General features: G+C 38.8%; 1 long non-coding RNA gene across 1 annotated transcript; it reads right to left on the reverse strand.

Annotated features, from left to right (window-relative positions):
• Positions 1 to 425: 425 nt before the first annotated feature.
• Positions 426 to 9,633, reverse strand: LOC137183569 (uncharacterized). Its single transcript, XR_010928499.1, has 3 exons — positions 9,545 to 9,633; positions 8,595 to 8,665; positions 426 to 7,696 (listed from the first exon to the last, which is right to left on the reverse strand). It is a non-coding gene; the product is annotated as an uncharacterized lncRNA (long non-coding RNA).
• Between the last annotated feature and the right edge of the window lie 1,830 nt (positions 9,634 to 11,463).

The following is an 11,463-nucleotide window of genomic DNA, read 5'->3' on the forward strand; positions in this document are numbered from 1 at the left end:
TTTGAAACCACATCATTCCTTGTAAACCAGTTGGGAGAGAACAGAACACAGCACTAAAGAAAACAACCCAATAATCAAAGCCCAGATTTTTGTGTACAGTTTGGTTAAAGCAACAGTGCCACATAGATAGTGCACACACATATATGCAAACATTATGTATCATTTATGTTTTATTTCTTATTGACACACCTCACAGTTCCTCAGACATTTTTCTGTTATCCTAAAATATTCATATAAGAGCTGAGTCCTGGAAACAAACACAGGAAACAGGGAATGTGTTTTCATGAAATTTAGCAAAATATCATATATATCAACTTATGTTTTGCATCCAGAGTCATTATTCTTAATTGCAAATCAAAGGAAGTTGACACTAAAGAAAGATTTTCATTTTTGATTTAATAAGGTTTTTAAAATAATTTTCTGACTAGAAAGCCACATCAGGCATTTTCAGTCGTTACAGAACATCATAAACAATCATCATAAAATAGATTACATTGGTTTTGTTTTTGATAACAGTCTCAAGGTTTGCCCTACTGGGATTCAAATCCTGGTCCAAATGATAATTTACAACATTTGGGAGAAAATCCAATTTTTCCGAGAAATTGGTTCAGCACCTCAGACAGTGAATTTACTGTTACAGTAATGTCTCAATCAAATTGCAATGAAAATCCCACAGTCCAATTACTGTTGTGTGTGCAATTAAGTATTTTAAAAACACACACTTATCCTATTACATGACTAAGATGCATCAGGTATGCTATTGGTGCCTTCCGTCTAAGGTTAAATCTGAACCTGAATCAAGTTGATAGATTAACTTGACCTCTATCAGATAATACTTAGCAAATCAGCAAATAGATTTCTTAAATTGCTTAATCTGATTGCGTTGACTTACCCACAGTGCTCACTAACACAGTGTAGCCACGAGTCACTGACCCTAGAGCAGAGAGGAGGAAGGAATATAGAGAGAGAGCTAAAAGTTGTTTTTTTTTTTTTTTTTTAAAGTGACAGGTGAATTAATAAAATCAAAAAGCAGAATTAGAGATTACTTAAAAATGTGTTAGTTGCCTAGAATTATAGTATATAGCTTTTAGAGTATAATAAAGTTGGAAATCTCAGTCAATCTCTCTTTTCATGCAAAAAACATGTACAAATATTGATTCAGATATATAACATTATTTCACAGAGCATTTATTTGGCATAGACTTTTGTCCAAAGCAACAATAAGAGCAATCCTTCAATATAGCTTTGAAGGAACAAGGGTTAAAACTTACATTAAACTTTTGAGATTTCCTTCCCTCAGTTTAGTGTAAACAAATTTGTTAAATCTTTTTTCAAATTTTTACTTAGATATATATTTCACAAAATTGATGTTTTTAGCCATGCTAGTGGCATAGCTTTAGAGATTGCACTGTGAGTCTACTGGTTGGTCAGTCCACCACTCTGATCCAAACTGAAATATCTCAACTTTTAGATGGACTGCTATAAATTTCGGTACAGACATTCATGGCACCAAGAGTATTAATTCTACTTCTTTTCCTGCAGTGACACCAGCAAGTTGACATGTTTGCATTTTAGTGAAATGTCTTGACAACTTTATGGATTGCCATAAAATGCGGCAGAGATATATATTCATGGTGCCCAGAGGATGAATCCTTGGTGATCTACTGACTGTTCCTCTGATGATAGTTTTTCACTATTTATGTGAAAACTCAACATCTACAAGATGGATTTGTACAATTTTTGTTCAGACGTTTATAGTTCCCAGATGATACCCTAACCTTGTCTTCTGGCAGCACCATGAGGTTGAATTGTGGACGTTCGTGGTTTCAAGTGAAATGTCTGAACAGCTTTTGGACGGATGGCCTCGAAATTTGATACACACATTCATGTCCCCCTCAGGATGAATTCGGTAATCCCTTAACTTGGGCGTGAGTGCATGCATGATTTGGTTTTGCTTTGTTTGTGTGTGTGTGTGTGTGTGTGTGTGTGGTCTGTCATAGGCTACTTTAGGGGACAATTTTCAGACTTAGGACCCGTTAATTGGGGACGGCTTGTCCAGTTGGGGACAAAAGCTGTGTCCTCAATTGGGAACAAGCTGATTTTTGGATCAGTGGCTAAGGTTAAGTTTAGGTTAAGGTCAGGGTTGGGATAAGTCTCCAGGAAATTAATGTAAGTCTATGTGAAGTCCCCAGAAGTGACCATATGTGTGTGTGTGTGTGTCTGTGTGTCTGTGTGTGCGCATGGTTTAAATGTGGATCAGGTCAGTGAGTGTTTAATGGCGGCTCTGAGGTCCAACACCATGCTGCCCTCTCTGTGAACAGTGGAAGATCCTGCAGGGTGGTAGACGATGATATGCTCAGTGGGGAGCGAGGGATAGAGGCTGCAGATAATGAGGTCTGACCAACCTGCAGAGCTGCAGTGAAATGGTGCAAATGAACAAAACATGGATGAGGTCACAGGCTTTAAACAGCTGGGAGCAATAAGAGCAATGCAATATTCAACTGTCTTTCAGCACTACTAAGTGTCCACTTTACTGAACATTTTTTATATTTTCCCTCTGCAAGGTATGTATTCAATACCTCCTACCTATGTGCCTAAAGGAAAACCTTTCTCGAGTATGTTTTTGACAGCAAACAACTGTCATATCTGGCTCACACTACAGTCACAGCCTGATACTCACCTGGAACTCAGCCTTGTACTATGAGTGGACAAAAGAAAACACGCTGATCAGGTTTCTTGTTGGCTATCAAGATTATGCAGCTGCAGATTCAGCTCAAAAAAGGTTACACAGTGTAGTTCTATGAGCTCTGCTGTGCTCTAAAACAGGTTCTATCAGTGATTTTGATCTTCTATTATTTAATTTCTCCTTATCACTTGAATTGAATAACATGGTATTTTAAATAACCACTTAAATTCCAGTTTTCTACTAGTATATCATTTTCAAGTAATTGAACTTAAACCTGCATTCACCGATTTTTTTTCCACTTGGAGGAGCGAAAACAAGTTGTGAACACAACATGACATTATATCACCTTTTTACATTGATATGTTGAACTTGTTAGCAAACAGTTGATTCTTTTTCTCTGTTTTTCTCTTTCTATCAACTCCTGAGGGAAATATCTGGCTCTTTAGCTGCTAAATGCTCCACTACTTTCACATCTAGTGTCTGTTTGCTGTTTGGTGCTGAGAAGGTAGTGTAAAATGGGTTCAGCTTTTTCTCTGAAAACAGCTGCCCACTGCTGCCAAAAATGACACCATAAGAGCGGTGAGAGTGAACTAAGACTGTAAAGTTGCGGGCCAGATGGCTAAACAATGAGCTTAAACTCAGTATAAAGCTCCATAAAGCCAGGGGGAGCTGCAGAGTCAGGTGATAATTCTCTGTATCATTTGATACATTGTTAATATAAAAATATCTATTAGCCACTTTAAGTAATTTTGAAATAGTTAAAATCATCCTATTCCTCTTTGTCTAACAGTATCACATATATTCTATCATCTTGTTCTAACTATATGCTGTTTACACTGAGTAACATATGTAAGCCAGAGACTCCATGTTTTCTGTCTGCATCATTCCATCAAATGGAAATAATCTAGATGTCTTGTGCAAAATTTTATATACATTTTCTTTAATAGTATCGTTGGAAACTATTTTAAATAAAATTCAGTGGTTTTGAACAATGTTTGGCTGCACAACATGAGTTGTCGTAACCTGACGCGCCAGATGTTTTGTTACACAGCACTGCATGATCTTGTGATGTCGTGAATCCAGCTGCCTCGCAAGGTAAGAGTTGTCATGCTGCTAATAGAACATGGCACCACTGAATCATTGCAGAAATGGATCATGTCTATGTTGAGGAAAAGATGAATATACAGTCATATTTGTCAACACAGTGTGCGCACTAAGTGAGCTGTGCTGTCTAATAAACTTTTACTGCTGATGTGTTACTTCATGCCTATGACAGCGTCTCTAAACAGAGTATGAGTCCTGTTTGTGTGTGTGAGTGTGTGTGTGTCTGTGAGTGTGTGCTGTATATGTGAATCTTCGCCTCAGATGCGGCACTCGCATAGCTTCCTGCTGCTCTCATGGTGCCCCCTGATAAGCTGGTGCTGCAGAGGGTTTCAGAATGGCGCTAGTGGCAGTGGAATTAGCTTCCATTGTCATGATAATGACAGTGATACTCTTGCCCCGTCCAACTCCGACCAGCCATTGTATGGAAACAGGAATGCAATTTCTCCTGCAGCGGCAACCGACAATCCTCTATGAGAGTGAAAGGTCCCTAAATGACTCTCCATTCAGGCGAGGCTGAGGGGCCAGCAGCCAATTAAAGTGGGAGCAGCAGAACAGTGCCATCCCAAAGACCTAAGGCAGTCTCTAAACACACACATTAAGCAATACCCAGACACACACACACACATTTACACATACCCATTAGTCGCAAAGAACATCTAATCCCTTAAACTATCTTTTTCCTTACAGACCTGATTCTCTCACAGGCACAAGCAGTTTCTACTAAATAACTCAAGAGGTTTATTTGGCCCAGAATGTACAGTATGACTCAGTAACATGAGTTATCAATTTGAAACTGCCTTCATATTGGAGTTGGGGGATTGTAAGAGAGTGTCCCTGAGAAAATTGGAGCCACTCTCAACATCATCCATCATGGTTAAATTCTTTGGTGGTGTTTATGGTATCAGACAGTCTCCTCTGGGCGTTTATCTGGCAGCAGAGGCAGAGTCACGATGGAGGGAGAAGGGTTTCAAAAGTGGTCATGCTACTGAATTGTGAGTGGATGTGTGCTGTGGGGCTGTGTGTGAGCTTTGAGCTGGGAAGAAGCCTATAGAGCCAGTTAGGTTTGCTTTAAGCATCTCTACTAATAATCACCCACCACAGCACTGACAATTACTTACAAAGTCTCCGCAGACAAAACACTCCTCCCGAATGCCTCATTTATTCTGCAGCCACCTTGCCACCATTTTCTCTCTTTGTTTCGACTGCTGCTTCATGCACACTTTCTCCATCTAGAAGCTCCCAGGTTATAAAATCTGAAATCTTTCTGTGACAACTGACTACATTTGAAATAACAATACATGTCCATCATTCCATGTCCAGCCCTATGGGTGCAATAAATGCACAATGAGCAAATGTCCTGTTTTGGCATAGATCATCTCTTATGTTAACCCTACTAACTTGAACATCGTATTGGCAGCTGTTATATGAAACTACTGGCAAAGACAAGTACAATCGACCAATATAAGCTAGACTGCAAACATTTGCAACCTGGAAAATGTAGTCATTTCAGTCTAGCAATATTAGCTGTGTTGAACAATGCTGTCACTTGCTAGCAATTCAAACATCTTGCCTACTTGTCTCTTCTAAGGTCCTTTTAAAAGATGTTGACAAAACAGTCATTATACAAATATTTCTCCCATCTATTGGCACCATTCTTCTTCATGCGTGTTGTCATTCTGAACAACTCTGTAACATTTCTCAACATGGAAGGGACCTTAACAGACATACTACTAACACCCATAGACTTCCATTGTTGTCCAAAACTATTAAAAACACATCACTGAGCAACACTGTTGAACTGGGTGAAACGTTATTTCATTATGATTAATATATAGGTCATTCCCCAAAAATGCACAATTTATTGTGATGTTTGCTTAAAACTGAAAGAAATTACTGCGCCTTTCTTACCAAGACTAAGTCTACAGCCTTACTAGCAGCAGTAGCAGCAGAGGTGCTTTGAGCTGAATGCTAAAACATCTTATTTTGGGTGTCAGCATGCAAAATTTTGGTAATTAGCACTCAACAAAAACTACAGCTGAGAATGATGGGATGTCATTGGTTTTGCAGGTAAACCAAGCTATATCTGACGAATAAAAATGTTGATGTGATGATGTTGCCAGAGGAAAAGTTAAAGAATCATCAGAATTATTACAATTCATCCTGAGAGGGACACAAATGTCTGTACAAAATTTCATCTTAATCCATCCCAAAGATATCTCAGTCTAGATCAAAGTGGTGGACACATTGTTATCCTCAGAGCATGGCTACAAATGCAGCTGTGTATTGTGTTTGTGAGCTCTTTTTTTGAAGATTGACATCTTCAGGAGGAAGAAATGGACTTGACAGTGTAGGGAAGTTGGAAAGTATTGAGAGATGGACTACTGCATTGTTGGTTTTGGCATTTTCATGTGATATATTGACAATAAGAAAAATACAGAATAATCCGAGCCTCATCTTTCAATTTGCCATTCATGTAAGACAAAATATTGTGTCCATTTGTAGGAATGTATCATCTTTGAACTTTTTTTAACATGAATTAAATAATCTGTTATTCAAACAGCTCCTCAGTCAGGATTTCTGGCAAATATCTGACTGCTGCTACGTACGATTGCGTACGACAGTCATGGCATTACAGCAAGACTAACATCATGTCATCCAGTCCCAGATCACAGCATTGCCTCCTGACATTTTGAGTATGCTGATGTCAGAGAGTCATTAAAAGGCAAATACATGAATATGGAGCAACTGGACACACGTTATGTTGGCTCTTAACAGCAAATTGGCTGGCGCTGGGCATAATGCATTCAAAGGTAGCAGCAGACATCGAGTACAAAATCCATCATATTATATTATACGAAGCGGGTTTAGATGAAAGCCCTCATCAGACAGCAGGGTATTTTTTTTCTTATTGTAAATAGGGCTCTTGTGTGTTTAAGCATCGTGTGATAGTCATTGAAGGCTGCAATCAGTCTCCAATTATGTCTCTTTACATCTCAATGAGGAAATCCAGCTGCACTGTAGGATCTGATGATACAGGAGGAGGAGTAGCTGTGTATGTTCATGAGGAGAGGTAGATGATACTTACAGATAGAATTACAGGGTGATATCTAATCATCTGAACAAATCAAGTAAGGACTGCACTAAGTACTTGCTTTATGTCTCCACCTGCTTGTGTCCTCTGTTTATTGGAATTGGGACAGCGTTTTCATCTCCACCTAGCTCCTTGTAGTCACTAGTAAGTATTGGAACAGGCGTTTTTCTTTTGATGGTGGACTGAAAGCAAATAACATGAGGGCATTCAAAATGCCTCCATTGTGTGGGTAAGATTGAATTATGATTATGAATTCTATTTAATTATTCGACCGAACCCTTCATTCTTGTCTAACATCTTTTCCAGCTCCCTAAATTCAAATGGACAAACACAAGTATTGGTTTATATATCTATATATATGTATATGTATATATGTGTGTGTGTATGTATATATATATAAACATTAAACATACTTATCAGAGTTTCAGAAAAAGAGTTTCAGAAAAGAACACAGTTTCATTTAAAACCAGTTTAAAATCAAACCAATATTCAGTCTGGTCAGAGAACTCCATGATTATTCTGTTCGTCCTCAATCACCATTAAACCATTATTTTCCCTGTCCTTTATCTACATGCTCTCTCCCTCTCCCTCTCTCTCTTTCTGTTTCTTTCTGTCTACTGCTTGCTTTGTCTTTTTCATTTTCTCTTTTCAATGCAGTCAGTATTGAGCGGCCCACAGCATTTGGATGCAAGATGAACTTTGATAAGAGTTAATGAGAACACAGCATTGTGTGGGGAAAGAATGGCTCTAGCTGCACTCAAGAGCCTCCTCACCAGGAAATGGACCGTAAAGAGCCACAGACATCCACTCCGGGTCTGGAGGAGGAGAAGAAGAGAGGACAAGAGAGGAAGACACAGAGGACAGGAGAGACAGGATGTAAAGGGCAGAATGCAGCTTTCACACTAATCCAAAAAATAGGATTTTGCAATTCATTTTCAAAACATGTTTGTTTTCACTTATAATGTTTAGTTAACAAGCAAATTAACAACAGATAAAAATCTTTTCTGCAGACCTCCTAGCCAGTTGCACCAGCTGTTTGTAAGTTAGCGTTGTTATAACGTAAGCAGAGATTTAAACATCATTAAATCAAAACCACACAAACTACTTATTATGCAGAGATTAGATGTTACTAAATACTCACACTTACTTACTGCCAGGTGGAACTGTTGCGTCAGCTAGCTGAATTGACCAACTGGCAAACCTAACGTTAGCTTGCTAATAGCCGTTTGACGTTCGATTGAAGAGTAAAAGTGCTAGTATGGAATATGGTCAATATATCTAACTGATATTAAAAAAACACACCATACCTCCAATTACAAAACTTTTTGCCATTAATGTTAGACTAAATGACCAAATAACAACAATTAGCTTAGCATAATCAGATATTTCCTCCTCACTGTAAACTGCATGACCGTTACTAATTCTAAAACACACATATGCGGATATAAATAAAACAAAGTCATAGCTTCACAAAAGATTGACAGTTGTTTATTTTATCTTTTGGCCCTTAAAACTGTTATTTTTTGAAATTGTTTCCTAGCAGCTAGCAACCGATTTACACATTACTAAAGTGTTCACTTGCCAAGACATTTCTTAAGTCTTAATGGTGCAACATTATTTAGTAAATCACTAGTGTGTGACTAGCTGGTAGTTAGTAAAACTTTCAGAGGGACTTTATGCACAAACTTTGTGATGTCCAGTCCAGTGTTTTACCTTCTCGCCTTATTGCAGTGAGGTAGACTTGAAGTCCTGGGCGTATTGGTGCACTGTGACATCACTGTTGGCTGCGGTTACATGTGCAGGTCAGAGGTAAAACACAGGGGAAACAAAATGAATACGTGTAAAGTCACTCTTTAATTGATGTTTAACTATTGTAGATCTACAGATAGACATTAGACATTAATCTTGTCCACAAGCAAATACAGCATTCTTGATATCCACAGGGAACTGGATTATGAGCTAAAATAAATTATACAATGTGAACTTAGCATGAAATTGAAATCATAAAATGCAGATTCAAGCATTTTTCAGAAGTCAAAAGTTTTCTCAGTGAAGCCCAGTGCTACCATCTATCCACCAACAAACTCTACCAATGAGATATGTTGCTTTTACCACTGGCAACCAGAAAAATTACAAAAAATGTACAGTTCAGATGTTCAGATCCTATTGGTTCAAAACCTGCTCCACCATTGTTTGCTTGTGCTTTTAGGGTTCAACAAGCTATTCTTGCAGTCGCTAATAAAATTACAGAATAAAATCAAAACAGTGCAGAAGAACTGTGAATACATTCTCAGCATACTGCTCTGTGCATCTGGACTCACTAGAACAAAACCCTGCATGCTTTGACTTGTTGTGAGCTGTGTCTCATACACACACTGTGTGTATGAGGTGTGTGCAGTACACACAGTGTGCAGGGGTGCCCTTAACATTACTTTAGGCCCTGGGGCTGTGGATGTTTTGGAGAAAAAGCGCCCTTATTATTAGTAAACAGAATATGAAACTCACCAAAATAAGACAATATGTCAACAATAAGTCAAGACAAAGCTAGGTTATTAGCCATATAGGCCTATGGGCACAGCAGTGACATGAGATCAGTGTTTTCAATTAAAAACCAGCAAACATCTCAAGCAAAGGACTGGTATTACAGGAACACATTGTTTTACCTTCATTAGTGCTTCCTACTGGTCTTTTTCACCGCAAACTCCTTGACTGTATCTTTAATATCCATGGCCTGAAGAATGTCATGCTTGATGGACATTGGGGTGAGGTGGCCCAGTCTTTCTTGCTGCATATTGTCTGTGGTCTACTTTTAACTAAGGAAGGTTTAGAGAAAGATCACTCTCTGCTTGGTGACTGGAATGGTAAGGAAAAGGTAAAGAGCTATGTCTGTAATAGGGAACACAGTCTGCAATTTTCTTCACCTCGAGTTTGAGCAGTTCACACTAGTTCAATTCCAAAAACTGAATAACTTCTGCCACAAAGTCCTCCTCCAAGTCCAAGTGATATTTTTGTTGGAGGCTCTACACTGATGAGTGGAGCTCCTGTGGGGAAATTGCCTGAAATTTGTTTTAAAAGCCAAAGCTTTCCAGAATATTGTTGTATGACTGGTCTCTTCTGTCCAGCTCTGCCACTAGCCTGTCAATCACAACAGTAAACACTGACATGGAAAACTTGCTTCAGGCTGACAGCTGACAGTCTGGTTCAGACGATTCATAGGCCTGTCTTTTTCATTTCCTCACACACTGTGTGTCTGTTTTATAGACCTCTGATACGGTTGGAGACATCTTCATCTGAAAACGATCAAATTGATCGTATAAGCCTGCCACATACTGCATTACACAGGTCAAGTTCAACTGCCTGTAGTGCAGCGCTCACTCTATGAAACAACAAAAGAATGTCATTCCACATATTGCAGAGAAATGCTATTTCCAGCTTATACATTTCTTGTGAAGTACTCTGGCCTATTGCTGTGTAGTTTGGGGCTGGTGCTCATTGTCAGTAATGTTTTGTAGTGATTGCTGGATACCTGCATAATTCAAACTCATTTATGCAGGCAAATGAAACTATATGCAGAAACAACAGGCAGGCGGCAGGAACTGAAGAAAATAATAATTTATTACCGGACTGGTTACTGGCAGATGAAGACAAAAACAGAACTGGCTGACTTGAAACACAAGGAACAAAAAATAACAGCTGCACACACTGGGAAACATTGACCATGAACTGACAAAGAACTCAAAGAACAGAAAGGTATGAATACACAAGGAACAAATCACAGAACAAGACACAGCTGGAGTAGGGCAGGCGCTGGAAAAGGAGGGAACACAAGGGTTGTGCCTTGCCTTGCTCTGTTTGTTGCCTGGCAGGCAACAAACAGAGCAAGGCTAACGAGACTAAACAGATCAGGTGTGCAAGGGAAAACAGGCTGAGCAGGACTACAGCAACACATGAGAAACACGAGGTTACAAACCGTCTAAGAATTACATAAATATAACTTAAAGTGCACAAGTCATACTGAGCAAACACGGCAAATAAACATCAGCATTATATTGCCAACCTAGGAACTTTAACAATAAAGACTAGAAACATAAATTACAGTTGACATAAATCTAAATTAAGACTGCATGTGTTTCAGCCAAGGACTCAGGCAGATGCAGGACTGCTGTGCAACTAGCAATGTCTTTATTTTTGCTTTAAACAACGAAAACAAAGTAGTCTATGCTCACTCTTACAGACCGGCAGCACACTTTCTCCGCTGCTAAAAACGAGTGTCCTCTTCTCTTGGCTACCATGACAACAACAACACAACTCGCTTTTTCCGCCTCAACAGCATAACCTGGTGGCGGGAACCAGACAGCGCATCCACAAACAATACTGAATGAAATACAAACTCACAAACACTGTATCCTGGAAAGACATTTAGGATTATCTATATTGCCTGCAGACATGAACCTTTATGCAGTTTAAATTTAACCCATTAGATTAATTAAATTCTGCAAATTAACCTGTTAAACTCAACTAAATTACAAAAGAAAATAAATTGGGGGGGTCTCTGGTTTGACAGTAGGAAATGCCCTCGTTA

The sequence above is a fragment of the Thunnus thynnus genome, chromosome 1, assembly GCF_963924715.1.
Source record: "Thunnus thynnus chromosome 1, fThuThy2.1, whole genome shotgun sequence".
Lineage (NCBI taxonomy): Eukaryota > Metazoa > Chordata > Actinopteri > Scombriformes > Scombridae > Thunnus > Thunnus thynnus.